This window comes from Bacillus rossius, chromosome 1 (genome assembly GCF_032445375.1).
Source record: "Bacillus rossius redtenbacheri isolate Brsri chromosome 1, Brsri_v3, whole genome shotgun sequence".
In the NCBI taxonomy this organism is placed as follows: Eukaryota; Metazoa; Arthropoda; class Insecta; order Phasmatodea; family Bacillidae; genus Bacillus; species Bacillus rossius.
Window position 1 is genome coordinate 41,974,871 of NC_086330.1, and position 18,824 is coordinate 41,993,694.

The following is an 18,824-nucleotide window of genomic DNA, read 5'->3' on the forward strand; positions in this document are numbered from 1 at the left end:
TTTATTGAAGGCTTCAAAAAAATATTTATTTCAGGGTACAGTATTCATCATTTTGTTAGCAGTATAGGAGTTCAGTGTACGTATTCATTAGGCTTCTGTGAATAGTTTTTTTTATTCGACTCAAATATTGAATCGAATATCAAATTATTCATGAATATTGAATATTTTTCAAATGGAATTCAAAAATTCAGTATAAAAATATTTTTGCAAATCTAAGGAGTCCAAAAAAAATTGATGGCAAACACAGTTAAAAGAAAGATACATTTGTACTGGAAAACTGGAAAAATCTTATATTTATATGGAACCATATTAGTGTCGTGTAAAAAACAATAAAATTAAATACCTGGCCATGCATTTTCTCAACACATACAATTTTGGTATAAAACTGGTTATTAATACAGGTGCTTACATAAAAACATGAAAACTTACGTACCTAAGTATGTAGTATGTTAGTATGTTCAACAAATCCAAATGTAAATAAATTTTCTTTGATTAATATATGTTACACTTTTTAAATTAATTCTTTATGAGTCCCACTTGATGTGCAGTAAAAAAACATTGAAAATTACTTACCAAAACATGAACTACATTAAGGCCGTTGACTGGTTGCCAAGAACTCCAGTAAAATATGAAAAATTGCCTATCTAAATGCACGGATGTATGACAAGTAGCATCTTCTGAATTTTCAGGAGAATTTGGCCGTATAATCCACCTTTGTCCCTCCAGGGTAATGACACGCCTTGTCGACCCTCGTCAACACAGCTGGGTGCTTCACTAATGGGGATTATCGTAATCCCTTGTTTGAAAAGAGGAAAGGAAGCATCTCATGCTGCTTGTCCTGGGGCGAGTCAAGTGTTATGGGAAGCTCAGGAAAAACAAATGGTGGAATTTGTGAATTCAATAAGTTATAGATATCAAAATGCTATACAGAATTTAAAAATAAATACTTTGATATTGCGAACTCTGCAAAGTGGTACATATAATTAAGTTTTCACAGTGCCATATATGTTTATTTTCTCTTGCTTGTTTGATAAACATCTCCGTTGAACATGCCTGTAAAAGGCGTCGTACACATTCTATGTGCGACATCATTTGAAACTAGAAGGTCTTTTCAAAATAACACCGAAAGTTCGCACAGTGACATTTAGGCCCTACATAGTCTGCCTGCCGATGTTGCAGTAAAAGAAATCATAAATATTAATGGAAGGCAACGCATACGTGTATTAATTTATGTAGGGCCTATATCTACGCGTATCTACAATTCACCTTCGATATTTCTAGAATTACTGAGTATGTCCGTGTATATCTCTGACAAAAACAAGTTATTGTTTGAACGCAGAATCAAGGCTTGATCCCTGTGCGTAGTCGGGAAGCTTTCAGTCACGTGGAGTACATATTTGTACCACAAAAAAAAATTAAAGAATGGGGTTGGGATTTCTAATTTATAAATGCATCACAGTTGCTTATAATAAAAACGTCATTTTTAAGGCCACGCTAATTTAACTTTTTAATTAGCAGTTTTTTCGTTTATGCAAAATCTAAAGAAAATTGCCTACATGAAATGTTTATTCAATTAGTGGGGTTTTTCTTTCGGTCACCATTCGATTTATATGAATAATGTAGTTGCCTTGAGTAAGATATACCTAGGTTTTTTTTCTTTTTGCTTTGTGGCATAATTAATTTTGTATGTCTTGCTATGATGTGTGATATCCACTTTGTCAGTTTTTATGCCACGCAGGTGGCATGGATTTATCACCTAATTTCCTGTCTGGTTTCTTAGCATATTTCGCATTTGACCAATCATACTGCAGTTCTCTATCTAAGGCGCTTCCGTGATCACTATAATACTGTACTCGTACTTTCAACAAAATGCAATACATGTCAAATTTCCAGCGTCTGTGAGATTGAAAGTAATTAATGTGGCATTAAGGTATGTCAATACTATATTACCACATATAATTATGTAATATTTGGTGTAATACACAACAAAAAAATATTGAAAATAATTTTTAATTTTATTTGACTTTAATTGTAAATATGTCACACGACTGTGGTATTACAGTTGTTTATAGGTGCCGCAATGTAACCTCAACTTTTTTGTAAGATCTACTGGCTTAGATCTACTTTAATGCGTTTTTTGCATCTTCCGATTGAAAACATTTTCTTGTGGTAGTCACATGGCATTTCCTGCATGGCAATACTATTGTTAACGTTTGGCGGAATCATACATCAGTGGCCTGAAAAAATATCTAAACCAGAAGCAGATATAGATACCACAAAGGCTGAAATTGCCATATGGTATGTAAAGCGTGAGTGAATATTCCACCACTGATTTTTATAAGTTATTACTGGTGAAATAATTGTGTGTGCAAATAAATATTCAAACACTTCCCCTATTTGTTTAGTCCGTAGGCTGACTTTGTAGAGGGAATGAGGATGGCTTAGTAATCAAGCAACATCAACCTGACATTAAACACTCCCATCACGCTCATGCATGTCTCACAAGAAACTCGCACCCATGACCCCACCCTCCGCCAGCTGGTGAGTCTTCTACAGCGAAACGTATTTCAGTACTGTAATGATCCTTCTGACACTAGCAGAGATGACTAAAAGATCCGTAATTTTCTGTACCTGAACCAAAATCTACTTCGTACAAATTCCCACCAAACGTCACTTTAGATGAGCACGTACGTACTGTGCTGTAAATGTTATATTATTTACTATATTTTTTCATTACTGATCATCCAGATATTTTTCGTAAGCCTACCTGTAAATAATAAGCGTGTGTAAGTATCGTTTAAGAATAAAAGTAAAGATCAGTACTTAACTAGTCCCTATATATATAAATAAATATATATATAGGGACTAGTTGACTAGTTGAAGTCGTTTACCTTTTACTGCACATTATAGGCAATTAACTTCCGAAATTTCGAATTGAATTCGAAGTGAAGACATTGAACAATGAAGCCTTCCTTTAACCCACAGTCAAGTGAATGGCAACGTAGTTGGTTTGGTTACATCTTGTTGTTGTATGTACTTGAACGTGGGGAAGGATACAAATGGGCAGGGACGCACTAACTTTCTTGAAGACTTACGACGAGCGAGCTACCTATCAATATCCTACTATTAAAACGGCATTGTTCATGTCATAATTTGCTATTTGAATTTGGAAAAACACTGTTTTCTAACTTTACGTGACAAATGAGACTTCTGTTAATCCAATAATGAGTGTATTAAATTAGTGAAAATACACAAATTAAGTGAGGATTTTTTTTTTGTCTCGTGAAAAACAGTTTTAAATATTAATACAATAATTTATTCAGAAATGAGCTGCCCTAAAATTTTATACGGACGGAATTGCGATTATGCAATAGCACGGTGCATTTCAAAACCACATATAATAAATATGGGCAACTGTGTTATCATCGTATGGTTCAGGAGAGTAAAAAAATAATTTGCAAGCTGAATAAAATGTATAGTATGCAGCATACATATAATCATTGCATATTATTTTAACCTTTTATCATGATTATAATTTCACAAATATATATAAATATATATAATTATGTAATTCTAATAAATTTGCATTTATACTGATATTGTAGATACACACATTTATTATACGAGCATACTTCAAAACGGTTTCGAAGGTCACCATAATGAGCAAGAAATTTCTTCGCTAGTAAATTTCCATTTCGGTGAAATTTTTATGCCTTCGAAACAAAATTTAATACGCCAACGTATTACAAAGTGTGTTAAAGTAATTTTTAATTTTTTTTCATTAATTTTTCTGTTAAAAAAATTACTGTTCATTCTTGCAAGAATCATAAATCCTTTCTCTTACCACAGACATAATCTGAAACACTTGCACGACCTAAGACAAATCTTTGTACCTAGTAATCGTTATTCCGAAGTCGGCAAAGCCTGAAGAAATCTACTTATAATTTATATAAGCAAATAAATTATTATTTTATATGTGATTTAGAAGTCATTAGGTTAGTGTGTGGTTATTATTAATTCAGCAACAAGCCACAACATGTTGAAAATTGTTTTTCACAGAAATTTTTTTACAGAAGCTGATCAGAGAATGTGCGATGTAAAAAGGAGTGGGAGAGAGAAACACGTAGGCTTTTAAATTGCGTTATTAGTTACTTTATCTATTGATAACCTTTTTTTGGCATTCAAAAACAAACATACCTACAGTATCTACAATAGGCCTACATATCTGTACATACAGTACACGCATATCTAAGCTACACATTACATTCCAAATCACATCAAATACTTTTTGTTCTTGTTTTATGTTTGTCAAGCTGCAGTTTCTTCTTTGCATCTTGAATGTATGGCGGATCTTTGATGCTCAGCCCTCGAGCTCTCCGCGAATCTATTATTTCAGACAGAAGACACTCCTTGTAAAATGTCTGAAGTTTTGGAAGCATTTTACTCAACCAAAATTCTCTACTTATTCTGACTTCGTCGATCAGTAAACCTGTAAAATAATTCATATTTTTAATATGAAGATGACTTGTGTTATGAGTGCAACTGAAACATACACGGGACTTGCAATTTTTCAGAATAATAGCTGTTAATTGTGATTAACCAAAAAAAATCAAATACATATAATAATTTCATACTATATATTGGCCTACTATAAATTGGGTAAGCACTATTATTTTTAGATTAAGAAATATAAATTAAAGTTTAAGTGAGTTGTTTTATTATTTGTATGGCGTTATGTCCAAAAGACTTCACTGAATCAAAATTCCCCATTGCATCAAACATTCAAAGAACGTATTAATTTGTATAGTTTAATAACTTTTGTCTGATTAGATTTTCACTTATTTTAATAGGCCTAATAATAATGTTTGTGATTAGTTTCGTGAAGTAAATGCAACATTAATTCAAATATAACAACTCTCGTATAAATTATATAACTATAACTTGTTCTATGTCGTCAGATATATTATGCTAATGTATTTATATAATGTAGACATGTGTGTATTCAGTAGCGTAAACTTGTATTGCTGAAAAGAAGAGCGATGCGACGCACATATGGTCCCGGTCCTACATTTTACTGTACACTATAATTCTACACTCTTCGCAATGCTGCAAAATATTTACAGCAATATAAGTTATCGTATATTAATATATATATTTATAATATACAGACAACTGGAGCACTGAAACATTTACGTTTAACGTTTGATTTCGTATGGGTAAACTTTTTTCCTCCTTTTTTTAAATATGAACGCAACTGAGCGTAATAAATAATTACGTAGTTTTCTGGATTTATTTATTAACAATACTTTCTTTGCGCAAATAAGGGGTGAAATCATTCAAGCATTGCAAAATAGTTTTCTCACTGACCCTACAATAACAGTTATGTATATGTTGTCAGATAACACGCAGGCCCAATGTATTAATGGTTTTTAAGCAATTTTTTTATTTGTCTGTACGCTCTCTCGCCGATATTGCGTGCGTAATCACACTTAATCTGCTAAATATAATAAATATTTCATTTCTAAATAAGTATACGAATTCGATAGAGGTATTTTAATGAATACTACTTACTATGTTGAAGTTTGGAAAAAATATCCTACTTTACCGGTCCCTAGTTAAAAGCTATGACTATATATATATATATATATTTTTTTTTTTTTTTCAGATATTGAACATTTTGTTTACCATATAATATTATTGATACATGTTTTCAATCATATTTAAGTCCACGGCGTGTAGATAAAGCAGTTAACGAATGTTATGCTGAAGTTGTAATAACTTTGGCTATTCATTATAATTGGTTTATAATCAGTGTCACACAAATTGCACACATAGTAAATGACATAATTTTATTTGCATCGTCAGTAACATGGTAATATACACTTATAATTTGGTGGCCTACACTGAGGTGATATGGTATACCAGTTTGCAAAATCTGTTTTAGGGTCTAGGATTCAAACTGAGTATTTGTCAAGAACGAAGGGGGAAAATATACCAGAGTTTCGATGCCGTGGTGAGTCACGACCTACAAACTGTAAACAGCTCTAGGAAGGCATTCGTACCTCCCCCCCTCCCCACCAAGGCACCAAGGCAGCTACCTGACAGCTTGCCACCCTTCCTGCCCCCCTCACCGATCTAGCCATCGCTCATCTGAGATATTTGCCCCTGCCAAATTATTTCAATACAACAAATATAATATTATAGCTTTCCTATTACAGATAGAGACATGCGGTCTGAATCTTTTTTGATCTGAATAATTTGCAGAATATGCCTTAATATTCATTTTATATATAAAACGGGCAGCCTGTTTACAATAGAGTATTGAAAAATGAACAAGTCATTTAAAAACTATGTGAAAATGTTATTAAAATAATGGGTATTAACGCAAGTGTATACCTGCATTATCTGCGTTTTGGTTTTTATTTCACCTTTTTATCTTATTTAGTGCATACATAAAAGGTAATTTAGTTAACATTGATTTTCCTATACTGGCAAGATGCCAGCGCCCGACCATCCAACAGCCTTAAACACTTACTATCAGTAAAATAATTTTAAAATTAATTACAAATTAGGATGGCAACAAAACTATTTGTTTGGTATACAATTATAAACTTTAAATAAAACAATCTGGAACTTCTTCAAAAAGTCCCACAGAGAACTGAGAAGCTATCACTTATAATAATTATTTTAAATTATCGTGAAGGAAGGTAAGTTCATCTACATGGTGAGGTAAGAGTAGTTCTCTTCGACAGGTAACTATATTCCCAGCTGTTGGAAAAACCCTCTCACTCGCTACCTGTGTTGAAGGCAGAGCAAGATAATTGGCTGCAACTTTAGCAATTGTAGGGTGAAGGTGGTGGTTTTTCTTCCACCATTCACGTTGATTGCAGTGTCGTGCTATACGTGGTGCTGTTAGGTATGCATTTATTGCTTCTGTTTTGTAGTCATTCTCATCTGCATGTGTATCAAGCTTCAGAGGAAGTTTGTCTAGAGCATCCCATAATGATTCATTCTGTTCTTCTGCTTCAAGATAATTAGTCTGAACTTTATCGGTTACAACTGAATCACTCTGGATTTCTTTCTTCAATAGGCTTATTGCATGCATTCTTTCTGCTTCATTGTCAAATAGTGCAGCCTTGTATCTGGGATCAACAATGGTCGATAAACAATTTACATCATCCATCTTGAATAGTGGAAACCTACTACTGAGTGCCTTCAAAAGATTTCTTGCAAAAGGGACACCTGTACCATGTTCACTAATATTTCTCTTGACATAATTTTCTGTTGCTGCTTTAAGACAATGAATCATAGGTAGAGGTACGTTAAAAGAGCATTTACAAACACCTTTCATAGCATTTATTTTGTGGTCTGTAGCATTTTGTAGCATTTATGAAATTAGGAAAATAGCATTTTGTAGCATTTATAAAATTAGGAAAATAGCATTTTGTAGCATTTATAAAATTAGGAAAATAGCATTTTGTAACACATATACATTGAGAAAATTTGTATTTTGCAGCATCTATAAAATTAATATATAAAGATGTTATACTATTTATAGCTTGAAAAAATAGTTTTTAAAATATACATTTTTTCCTGTGTACTGTCAGTCAACAGTTTACCCATACCTATATGTCCACTCACTTTCATTACAGTACTACACCCACAATGTAAATATTATTAATCCTACTGGTTGATCTTTAACATAGCACAAGTCTCCAAGTTATTTTCTGTCAGTTTCCTCCTCCTGTCGGTAAGCACAAGATTGTAGCTACTGAAAAACCTTTCAGCATCTACGCTGTTGACTGGTAACCAAAGAGATTTTATAGCTGCACAGCAAAATTCTTCAAAGTTTGGTCGCATTTCCAACAAAATCTGAAGAACATCAACTTTGGCTCCTTCTTTAAGCTGTTTCACCAACTGCTCATGGAAATATAGGTAGCCTTCCATAAATTTCAAATCCACAGATTTGCATGCAGGCAGTATTGATCTGTTTGCATGATGTGCCGTTAATTTGTAAATTCGACACAATATATTTTAAATTTTTATTATGATTTTAAATTTTTGTGTGGAAATTTTATTTGCTCTACTATAGTGTAATTTTAATATGTTAGTCCGGTGTACTCCTCTGAGTTAAACTTTGTCTCAGTGCCCTGAAGCCCCTTTCCCATCGGCGTATTGGATATTCTGCTGGCCTAATCACTGACTGGCAGACCGCTTACCATTTCCCCCGCCTTCAGTCACGCCTCAAGCCTGTAATATTATTTCCCTTCGTGACCCTAACTGCATAGAGCAGCTTCTGGGCTGCAAGCCGCTACTTCTCAGAGAGCTGCTGAGAGAAGTAAGTCTGGTCACGAATACGTATTAGGTTCTCTCCTCGAAAAGCACGTCATGGACGCTTGTTCTCAGCGTCGAAGCACTTCCCCCCCCCCCCCCTCTCTTTCGGTTCTAAGAATTCGCCTAAGGCCAATGACCGGTCGTAACCCCCTGGACAACAGCGACCGTCTCCCAGGATGCCTTGCATAAAAAAAATGTGTGTGCCAGGATGGACCACCCCGCGACACCTAGCGGCAAACTCTCTAACCATCCAGCCAACTTGCCCTGTAGGCCGCCAGAGAGCAGCACCTGCTTTGCCTTGAGTTATATGGACGCCCGGCGCGAGTCGATTCTTTTCAACTCAGCCGCCTCCGACAGAGTTCTCTACGGTCGCCCAGTGTGGCCAACTTCAAGACTCCTGCTAGAGTTTTTTTTTCCGCCCGCGTTCGGGCAAGTTCGGTATTTTTCGGCGGGCCAGACACCCCCCCCTTCCACCTGTTAGAGCAGGTGGGCACTTTTTAATTACGAGACGCCGTTTACCGCGAGACAGATCAACTCGCGTCGCGGCTGCAGACAGACCTCCCTCGAGTATCGGCGAATCGGGTAGATTTCATCCGACCGTTAACGAATATGTAGTCGCCTTGTATAAGGGATGCTATCCCTCAAGTCCATTTTAGTAGATTAGTCTGTCTGCATAGTTTAGTTATTTGCCTTAGAAATTTTTCTCTTTGAAATTTATTATTATGAAGAAATCATCCGCGTCCTGCCGCGGAATTCGCGAGCTCCCGAGCCTGGCTGACTCCACGACTGCAGCGTGCTGGGCAACTCCCCTGTTTTGGTGAGTGATAATTCGCGAACCCTCCTTTTTCCCTTTAAATTTGTTTTCCGGGCATTTTCTGCCCCATAGACTGCCTGTATACCAGTTCTAATCAGTTTTGATTTGGACTGTTGCAGACAGGGTTCGATGACGGGGAGAGATTGATTGGTCTCATCTCGTGACCACCCCCCCCTTTTCTGTTCCGTGGGTCACATTCGAAGAAACGCTTCTACTACCCGACGTGATTGTTTGAAGACCCCGGGTGGTAATGTAATTTCAACATTTCCCCTTTACCTAGCGACGAACTATCTCAACCGGATGACCAACCCACCAGCGACCAGTGTTTTTCTCAAGAAAATGTAAAACGAATAGAACTAATTATCAATGTAATCATTGGATCCATCCACTCATAATGCAAATGTTTATATTTCAAACTAAGAATGTAAATTAGTTTAAGTAAGCGCTGGCCAGCCCCAATTTCGTGTTCCTTTTGTTAATCTTGGAAAATTGTTAAATCTTTTGTATGTATGTTAAAATAATTGAAACATGATATTCATCAGGGCAAATAAAACAGGGAAACTATAGATCAAGTTAATCGTGTAGTTTTTATTTTAATGATTATAACGATCCCCCAACTTCCCCTTTGCTTGTTACAGGAAGTTCCTAAATTGTGTTTGTTCCCACCTCGTGTCGCCTCTGGTAAATCATTTCATTTAACGTATTTTTTTTCCAGCTTGTTTCCAAGGCTCTTTTAATTAATTCCAAATAACTCTATTTTGAGGCACGAGGGGTGTTACAACTTGGTAGCAGAGCGTGGTTACCTTGGTCTATAGGCATACCTGAAAAATATAAGCATACCTAAACTAAAATTTAAAGTACAAAAATTTTTTTTAAATTAATTTTTGATAATAATAATTTTGTAATAATATTGTAAACTGATCGCTGGTACACCCCCTAGTTATAATGAGTTAAATTTTTAAAATTTATATTGAGTTTTAAATTCCCATGCGGACTTAGGTAGCGCGTAGCGCGCAAGACGTCTTTCAGCCAGCCAGCTGACCTTCCCCCCCCCCCCCCATCGCACGTCCCCGGACGTGACAGGCACAAGGTCACAGACACCCCTCTCCCCCTTTTCTCCTCGCCCGACGGCCAAGGGCCGTGGCGTCTGTTGACAGCTGTAATCTTGCCACGCGTGCGTGATTGCACGTCGCCTACCACCCCCCCCCCCCCCCCCCCCCTTGTCCACGCAGGTCCCAGAGGTCGCTTACCTCTGAGAGCGACGCCGACAGGCGTACCAACTCATTCGTCTGCCGGCAAAAATAGTTAACTTTCTGTATTCTGGGCACATACTTCCCACCCGTCGGAGCAACTACGATATTATTAAGCTAAGCTAAGTTAAATTAAGTGTCTCTTGTGTAGAATTTAATGTACTGTTTCAACCATAGTTTGTTTCAACCATAGTTTGTTGGTTGGCCAATCAACGTAAATTTTTGTATATGTTTTGCTGTCCTCGTAAGACTGGACCAAGCTCCACCTACGAAAGGGACACAATGCTCACGCCGGAGTATCTCCGCCGTGACGAGCTGGAGTACGAACTCCGATTTCGACATCACGTCGCCGGGCATTGATTTCGACATTCACACCATCTCATTTTCCATCTGCGACTGTCATGGCGACTGGTACTCACCCGAGCCCCAATGTCACCTTCGCCTATCCTATGCATTCGCTCCCAGCTCATCCTGTTTACATGCCCCAACCCATATACCTACCACAACCAGCCCCTGTGCACCCTGGTGGCAGGATTGAATCACAACTTCCTTACCCCAGCCCCGCCACCACATACCTGCCATTGGGCCCGCAGGTATACCAACTTCAAAACCAGACTCAACCTCCACCCGTCACACCTCACGCCTCTAATCTAGCACCGAACCCAGTACCTGTGGTTCCTACCTTCAATCAAACAACTGGAGGTAGTTTTTACGCCAAGATACCTAATCCCGTCGAAAGACTGCTGGCTAATTTTCAGGAAACCACAGGGTTGGAGCCCAAGAGTCTAATCGACTTCCTAAAGAACTTGTTCAAAATTAAACAAAAGGCAAACCTTCCAGACAGGGAACTCCTAGAAGTTATTTTCCCCTTCACACAACCACCCTTGAGCGAGCGAGTGACGCTCGCCATTGAACAAAATTATTCTTTTGACCAATTTCATGAGGACATTCTAAATTATTTTATTCCAGCCCGTTTGATGACCAACATCAGGTTGGAATGGTACAACAGGCTACAACAAAGAAATGAAGCCTTGCCTAATTACATAGCAGACATCAAACTAGCCATCAAATTCTTCGGTTGCGAGTATCTGAGAGTGAGATAGTCTCAAACATCCTCGATGGAATTAATCCGCAGGAACGATCGAGGGCAGTTTTTCAGGCCCGACCACAAAATTTTGCCGAGCTTGATCGCTTGTGCATCTCCAACACAAATGTGGCATACGCAGACCACCAGCGAAATCGAGAAGCTAATGTCTACGCCCACAACAATACTCGAATAACAGAAAATAAACAGCAGTATTATAACAAAAATTCGCAACACAAAAACAGCAATGAACGAGTCGCTAAGGCTCAAAATAAAGATGAACGGATACCTGTCTGCAGGTACTGCAAAAGACCCGGGCACTACATTGAACAGTGTCGCGCAAAAAACTATCGCCCAAACTATCAAAATTCGCGTGACTCAAAAAAACGTGTAAATCGCTGGCCAGAAAAAATTTTTTCTGAGCCAGCCACCCAAACAACCATTAGGAATTTTTCCCTTCACCAAGGCCCTAATAAAAATTACGAACAAAAAGTTCAACAAAACACAGCTTCCCCACACAGAGGAAAAAATAAAAGAAGAAAACAGAAACAAAGGCGAGCTAAGAAAGACAAAGCTCGTCAAGATAAGCAAACGGAAAACTGTAACACGTTTAGGCCTATGTGCAGACAATGTAATTGTCCGCGAACCACGGACAAAAGAACATGTCATAATATTCTAGCTAATATACCCACATTTTTGCCCTACGCCAACACAATAATTGGAAAACAAGAAGTTCCAGGCCTAATAGATACCGGCTCCGTGCGATCTTTCGTGTCAGGCCAGCTATTCAGGAAATTACAACAAGACCGTTTGATTCAAAAGGTAGAGCCAATAAAAATAAAATGTTTTACAGCTGCTGAACAGCCTTTGAAGGTCAACCGTTTTGTTTTTGTTAAAGTAAAAATAGATTTGTTTTCTTGGTCTTTCCCATTCTTAGTAGCAGATGATTTGGCCACAGATTTAATTTTTGGTTCCGATTTTATTGCAAAAACAGGCATGATAATTGATTTGAAAGCACGAAGAATTCACTTTAAATTTAACAACCAAGTTTTTGTTTCTTTTGTGTCACCTGACGCAAAATGTCAGAGCAAAGTAAATGCCATTCACACAGAGGCTAAAGGTGATAATAACATTTCACTAACCCATCTTAACTTTGAACAGAAACGAGAAATAGAGAAGTTATGCAGTAACTTTCCCGACGTTTTGAGTGAAAAATTAGGGCGCACCCATCTCACCCAATATGAAATTAAGCTTTTGGACAAAACCCCAGTTAGGTGTCACCCTTACCAATTATTAGGACCTAAAATGCAGATAATGCGGGATCACATACAAAATTTATTAGACAAAGATGTTATCGAACCTTCCACTTCCAGTTTCGCCTCCCCGGCATTTTTAGTACCCAAGGACCAAGGCCAAGGTCACCGCATGGTGGTCGATTTCCGCCGCGTAAATCGGCAAATTGAAGTAGAGATGACGCCATTACCAGACCTAAATTCGGCATGTCACTGGTTCAGTAAAGCCAAATTTTTCAGCGTCTTTGACCTAAATTCGGCCTATCATCAAATACCACTAACACCAGAGTCAAAACACGTCACAAGTTTCTGCGTTCCGTGGAATCTGTATCAATACAAGGTAGTACCCTTTGGCCTAGCCACAGGCGCCCAAGTGTTAACACGCCTTCTAGACCAAATTTTCGGCGATCTGAAATTCAAATTTGTGTTTAATTATCTTGATGACGTTGTTGTTTATTCAGAATCCTTTGAAGAGCATATGGCTCATTTGCAAGAAGTCCTTAAGCGCCTACGTAAATCCGGACTCACTGTTAATACAAAGAAGGTGAAATTTGCAGTGCAGGAAATTTCTTTCCTCGGACACCTGATTTCAAGTCGAGGAGTAACCATTGACCCTAATCGCACACAAGCGATAAAGGATTTCCAACCCCCTAAAGATGCTAAGGGCATTTCCAGGTTTATTGGCATGGCAAATTTTTACGCCAAATTCATACCCAATTTTGCTGAGCATGCAGCACCACTGAATGCTCTACGTAAAAAAAATTCCGTTTTCAATTGGGGTCCAGAACAGGACAAAGCTTTTGATTTTCTAAAACATGCAATAGCTAGCCCTCCAGTACTTAGAATGGCTGATTTCAGTAAACCTTTTATTTTGCAAACCGATGCATCCAGTGTGGCCATTGGGGCCGTGTTGTCACAAGAATTCTATGGCTGCAGGCAACCAATAGCTTTCGCCTCCCGCACCCTAACACACCAGGAGAGGAAAGCCTCTTCGGTATACGAACTTGAGTGCCTTGCCGTAGTTTTCGGCATAGATAAGTTCCGGCCCTATTTGGAACACAAAGAATTTCTGCTGGAAACCGATAATCAGGCCCTTGCTTGGCTTTTGGCTCACCCCAAGCAATTAGGCAAATTAGGACGCTGGATTGTCAAGATAGCTTCTCTGAAATTTCAAATCCAACATATTCGTGGTTCACAGAACATCGTGGCAGATACTCTTTCTCGAATGTTCGAGAATCCTTCCAACTCCGAGATTCAGGAAAACAATCCTATGTCCTGCCACGCATTGTTAACAGATTTTCCTCTAGCATTTTCCGACATACAATCAAATCAAAATTCTGACCCACAATTGTCCGACATAATTAACCAAATAAAATCAGGCTCACCTCCAAAATATTACAAACTTTCAAAAGGCATACTTTACCGAAGGACACAACAAGCAAAAAATTTCAGAATAGCCCTACCTCAGAATCTCAGGGACATGGTTTTTCAATATTACCACTCGTCACCTTTGGGCGCACACTTAGGAATTTTCAAAACAATTGAAAACATTCGCAGGAATTTTATCTGGGACGGAATGCACAAGGATATAACACAAAGGGTGAAATTGTGCAAATTATGTGCATTGAGTAAGCCTGCACAGCAGACCCAGTTCGGCTATTTAAGTTCTGACGTGGCCGAAAGGCCCATGCAAAAGCTTTTCATAGATTTTGTGGGACCCTTCCCAAGGTCAAAAGACGGAAATTCGATGCTTCTAGTATGCGTAGATGCATTCTCAAAATTTGTGTGGCTAATCCCTGTTAGAAGAGCCACGGCCGAAATCACCATTCGAGCCCTCCAAAATTATATTTTCAAAATATCCGGGGTACCTTCCATCATTGTTTCCGATAATGCCACAAACTTTAAATCGACTCAGTTCAAAAACATGTGTTTTTCACACGGCATTCAGCATGTGACCACGACTCCCTACTACCCCCAGCCTTCGCATGCGGAGCGTTTCAACCGAAACCTCCGGTCTGCCTTGATAGCATTCCATGCGAACTCGCAGGATAGGTGGGATTCCAATCTCGTGTGGTTGCAAATGGCTTTCAATTCCGCCAGACATGAGAGTCACAAAACAACACCGTTTGAACTCATGTTTACGTACCAGCCCAACACCCCACTCTCTAATCAATGGACGTTAAAAGAGTTACTACCAGACGACCCCAGGAACATTAAGGAAGTCTGGAGTAGAGCTCGTAAAAACCTGAACTTGGCCCACGAGGCAAGCAGGCAAAAATATAACAAAAAACGCTATCCCAATCCCTACAGAGTAGGAGATTTAGTGTTGTGCAGAGCACACACACTCAGCAAGGCGATCGACAAGAGGTCAGCCAAGCTTTCATATCGTTGGAATGGCCCCTGGCAGATCCAGCGATACCTCACGCCAGTCACGGTCGCGTTAGCCGACCCCAGTTCCGGCGAATATCGCGCGCGCGCACATTTCTCAGTTGAAGAAAGTACACCCCAACCTAAAATGAGGGCACTCTTCACTGTGTTTCTTTCTACAAGGAACAGCGTTCCTACTACGGCATGCCATACTCAACCAACGTGTTGATATAACAAAAACCTAGGTAATAATTATAGGTAATAAAAAAAATCCATGGTACTAGTTTATAAGAAATTTAGGTTAAGAAGTGTTACATTAAGTTGTCTAGTTTATAGGGGCGCCCCTAATTCAATAAGTTATCTGTAAGTTTTAGCCGTTATTTAGACACGTAAGAATTGTTAGCCATTGTAAGTAGTTTACTACAGTAGATCCTGGTACAGGGTAAGTTTCTGGAACCCAGGTTTTTGGTGGCTCAAGTGGGCCACCCTGACTCCATCTTTCAGGGGGGAAGTATGTGCCGTTAATTTGTAAATTCGACACAATATATTTTAAATTTTTATTATGATTTTAAATTTTTGTGTGGAAATTTTATTTGCTCTACTATAGTGTAATTTTAATATGTTAGTCCGGTGTACTCCTCTGAGTTAAACTTTGTCTCAGTGCCCTGAAGCCCCTTTCCCATCGGCGTATTGGATATTCTGCTGGCCTAATCACTGACTGGCAGACCGCTTACCATTTCCCCCGCCTTCAGTCACGCCTCAAGCCTGTAATATTATTTCCCTTCGTGACCCTAACTGCATAGAGCAGCTTCTGGGCTGCAAGCCGCTACTTCTCAGAGAGCTGCTGAGAGAAGTAAGTCTGGTCACGAATACGTATTAGGTTCTCTCCTCGAAAAGCACGTCATGGACGCTTGTTCTCAGCGTCGATGCACTTCCCCCCCCCCCCCCCCCCCCTCTCTCTTTCGGTTCTAAGAATTCGCCTAAGGCCAATGACCGGTCGTAACCCCCTGGACAACAGCGACCGTCTCCCAGGATGCCTTGCATAAAAAAAATGTGTGTGCCAGGATGGACCACCCCGCGACACCTAGCGGCAAACTCGCTAACCATCCAGCCAACTTGCCCTGTAGGCCGCCAGAGAGCAGCACCTGCTTTGCCTTGAGTTATATGGACGCCCGGCGCGAGTCGATTCTTTTCAACTCAGCCGCCTCCGACAGAGTTCTCTACGGTCGCCCAGTGTGGCCAACTTCAAGACTCCTGCTAGAGTTTTTTTTTCCGCCCGCGTTCGGGCAAGTTCGGTATTTTTCGGCGGGCCAGACACCCCCCCCCTTCCACCTGTTAGAGCAGGTGGGCACTTTTTAATTACGAGACGCCGTTTACCGCGAGACAGATCAACTCGCGTCGCGGCTGCAGACAGACCTCCCTCGAGTATCGGCGAATCGGGTAGATTTCATCCGACCGTTAACGAATATGTAGTCGCCTTGTATAAGGGATGCTATCCCTCAAGTCCATTTTAGTAGATTAGTCTGTCTGCATAGTTTAGTTATTTGCCTTAGAAATTTTTCTCTTTGAAATTTATTATTATGAAGAAATCATCCGCGTCCTGCCGCGCAATTCGCGAGCTCCCGAGCCTGGCTGACTCCACGACTGCAGCGTGCTGGGCAACTCCCCTGTTTTGGTGAGTGATAATTCGCGAACCCTCCTTTTTCCCTTTAAATTTGTTTTCCGGGCATTTTCTGCCCCATAGACTGCCTGTATACCAGTTCTAATCAGTTTTGATTTGGACTGTTGCAGACAGGGTTCGATGACGGGGAGAGATTGATTGGTCTCATCTCGTGACCACCCCCCCCTTTTCTGTTCCGTGGGTCACATTCGAAGAAACGCTTCTACTACCCGACGTGATTGTTTGAAGACCCCGGGTGGTAATGTAATTTCAACATTTCCCCTTTACCTAGCGACGAACTATCTCAACCGGATGACCAACCCACCAGCGACCAGTGTTTTTCTCAAGAAAATGTAAAACGAATAGAACTAATTATCAATGTAATCATTGGATCCATCCACTCATAATGCAAATGTTTATATTTCAAACTAAGAATGTAAATTAGTTTAAGTAAGCGCTGGCCAGCCCCAATTTCGTGTTCCTTTTGTTAATCTTGGAAAATTGTTAAATCTTTTGTATGTATGTTAAAATAATTGAAACATGATATTCATCAGGGCAAATAAAACAGGGAAACTATAGATCAAGTTAATCGTGTAGTTTTTATTTTAATGATTATAACGATCCCCCAACTTCCCCTTTGCTTGTTACAGGAAGTTCCTAAATTGTGTTTGTTCCCACCTCGTGTCGCCTCTGGTAAATCATTTCATTTAACGTATTTTTTTTTCCAGCTTGTTTCCAAGGCTCTTTTAATTAATTCCAAATAACTCTATTTTGAGGCACGAGGGGTGTTACAATGAACAGATGCTTTATTAACCTGCACTACTTGTCCTGCAACAGCTGGGTTGAAGAGTTTGCCTGATGCCCTGTATAGATTGTTGGCTTCACATGGACCCATGTGCAGTACAAGCTTCATGTGTGCTTTCGTACAGGCATTTTTCAGGTTTTCAGTCATTTTTGCCTTCATCACTGTGTTGTTGCAACAAGACAAAAATGCTGCAGTTTTTTCTGGGAAGAATCCTTTTGCTTGTCTCCCCAATGACAAATCTATTCTTTCAAGGTGGTCCCAGATGATATGACCACAAGGGTACTCAGAGCCTTCAAAAATAGTAATCAGTGTCATCAGAGGTTGACAGATTTCAGAAATGAATGTGATCTGTGTCTTTATTTGCATTTTCAGTTCTGGGGTTTGGAGTGTTTCACATACCAACAGACTACTTGCATTTTTATCTTCATACTGAGAAAGAAATTTTGCAAGAGGATCTAGGTATTTGTCAAGATAGACAACACTCTTAAACCATGAATTCCATCTTGTGATGACTGGTTTTGGAAACAACACAGGAGGTAATTCAGGGTATTCTGACATCAGAAAGTTAATATACAAATTTTTTATCTTTCTGCCATGAAGAAAGGACATTTTCAGGTTAACAATAAGCCTGTTAAGTTCTGGCAGTTCTGTCATAAAGACATCTCCAATGAGCCTAATCTTGTGGGCCCAACATTTAAAATGTAGCAAATGGTCTCCAACAAGAACTTTCAGAGCAGAGAAGCAGGTATTCATATACTGAGCTGAATCTGACACCAGACCAACAATGTGATCATATGAAATGCCATATTTCTGAACAGTATCTACTATAGCTTGACTACATGTTGTCCCTGTAGCTGTATCAAGAAAAGAGCAACTGGCAAGAGCAACCTTTTGTTTTGCTGAACTGCTTACAGTTCTAAACAATACTGCAAAAACACATCGTCCTTGAATGTCAGTTGTTTCATCAGCAACTATTACAATGTCTTCTCCTTCAAATTCTTTGCAAAGTCTCTCTCTCTCATCTTCGCCACACTTCTCTACATAAACTCGTCTCAACTTGTCGCTCGCTGGCAAGTCACCAGATCCCTTAACATATTTTGACAAGTATTCACGCACTGCTGGATTATCTAATTTATGTAGTGGTACGTTTGCCTGAAGGAATGTCTTCACAGTATCCATGACAAATTCTGATTTTTCCTGCTTGGCTTTCTTTGCATT

The 18,824-nt window shown here is 39.1% G+C and overlaps 1 protein-coding gene across 6 annotated transcripts in view; it reads left to right on the plus strand.

Annotated features, from left to right (window-relative positions):
• LOC134535060 (enhancer of mRNA-decapping protein 4) overlaps positions 1-18,824 on the plus strand; it is a 102,015-nt gene that overhangs the window by 31,436 nt on the left and 51,755 nt on the right. The gene's annotated exons all lie outside the window — the stretch shown is intronic.